Consider the following 1989-nt stretch of genomic DNA (forward strand, 5'->3'; position numbering starts at 1 on the left):
AACCTGAATATAACCCTACCGTTCGACCCAGCCATCCCACTCCTTGGAATTTACCCAAAGGAGTTTAAATTGGCAAACAAAAAAGCGGTCTGCACCCTAATGTTTATTGCAGCACAATTCACAATAGCCAAGACCTGGAACCAACCTAAATGTCCATCAACGGTAGACTGGATAAAGAAATTATGGGATATGTACTCTTTAGAATACTATACCGCAGTAAGAAACAATGAAATCCAGTCATTTGCAACAAAATGGAGAAATCTGGAAACATCATGCTGAGTTAAATAAGCCAGTCCCAAAGGGACAAATACCATATGTTCTCCCTGATCGGTGACAACTGACTGAACACCAAAAAGGAAACCTGCTGTAGTGAAATGGACACTATGAGAAACGGTGACTTGATCAGCATAGCCCTGACTGTTAATGAACAACTTAATTCATTATCCATCTTAGTATTTTTTTTGTCTGTTCTACTTAATATGACTGGTTTCATTCTGTAATTATCACACAGTTATTCTTAAGTGTTGAAAATTAACTGAAATGTGATCCCTGTTAAACATAAGAGTGGGAATAAGAGAGGGAAGAGAGGTATAATTTGGGACATGCTCAAGCTGACTTGCCCCAAATGGTAGAGTTAGAAACATACCAGGGGATTCCAATTCAATCCCATCAAGGTGGCATGTACCAATGCCATCTCACTAGTCCAAGTGATCAATTTCAGTTCACAATTGATCATAATGAAAGGACTAAGAGTCAAAGGGGCACATAAACAAGTCTAGTACCTTCTAACACTAACCAATAGAATAAATAAAGGGGAGAGTGATCCAACATGGGAAGTGAGATACTCAGCAGACTCATAGAATGGCAGATGTCCTAAATAGCACTCTGGCCTCAGAATCAGCCCTAAAGCCATTCGGATCTGGCTGAAAAGCCCATGAGAGTATTTCAGGCATGGAAAGCCAAGACACTCTGGCAAAAAGATGTCTGTGAGTGAGATCCCAGTGGAAAGAACAGGTCTTCAAAGAAGGAGGTACCTTTCTCTGAAGGGAGGAGAGAACCTCCACTTTGACTATGACCTTGTCTAAACAAGATAAGAGTTGGAGAACTCAGAGGGCTTCCATAGCCTTGGAAACTCATGACTGGAGCATAGGGAGATTACTGATGCCATAGACAGGAGTGTCAATTGGTAAAGTCAACAACAGGAGTCACTGTGCACTTACTCCTCATGTAGGATCTCTGTCCTTAATGTGCTGTACATTGGGATTTAATGCTATAACGAGTACTCAAACAATATATTTCACCTTGTGTTTCTATGGGGGTGCAGACTGTTGAAATCTTTACTTAATGCATACTAAACTGATATCTGTAAAAAAAAAATTATCAATTCCCAACTTGACTCTCACTGGGATTAAACATGACGATAAGTCTGATCTGATTTCATCATCATCTAAAAAAATCATCTATTATTTTTCACTTTATGTTTCTGTGTGGGAGCAAACTGTTGAAATCCTTACTTAATGTGTGCTAGGCTGATCTTCTGTATGTTAAGATAATTGAAAATGGATCTTGATGTGAATGGAAGGGGAGAGGGAGTGGGAGGGGGGAGGGTTGTGGGTGGGAGGGACGGTATGGGGGGGAAGCCATTGTAATCCATAAGTCGTACTTTGGAAATTCATATTCATTAAATAAAAGTTAAAAAAAAAAGCAAGCTGGAATCCTTCAACTGAAAAGTACACCAAGTGAAGTTGCAAGTGCAACAGGAGGCATCAACAGCAGAATAGGTCAAACAGAAGAATTGGTGAACTCAAAGACAGGCTCCACAGTCAGAGGAGAAAAAAAAGAAAAAAAGAATCAGGAGGAATGGAAAAAGCTTATGGGAAATACGGGGTGCATGGAAAAAACAAACATTTGAGTTACTGGGATTCAAGGACTTGAGAATGCCAAAGGCATAGAAAGTATATTCAAAGGGATAATGTCAGAAAACTTTGC

This window comes from Oryctolagus cuniculus, unplaced genomic scaffold (assembly GCF_051225735.1).
Source record: "Oryctolagus cuniculus isolate XC-2025 breed Fujian yellow rabbit unplaced genomic scaffold, ASM5122573v1 ptg000090l, whole genome shotgun sequence".
NCBI classification, from domain to species: Eukaryota; Metazoa; Chordata; class Mammalia; order Lagomorpha; family Leporidae; genus Oryctolagus; species Oryctolagus cuniculus.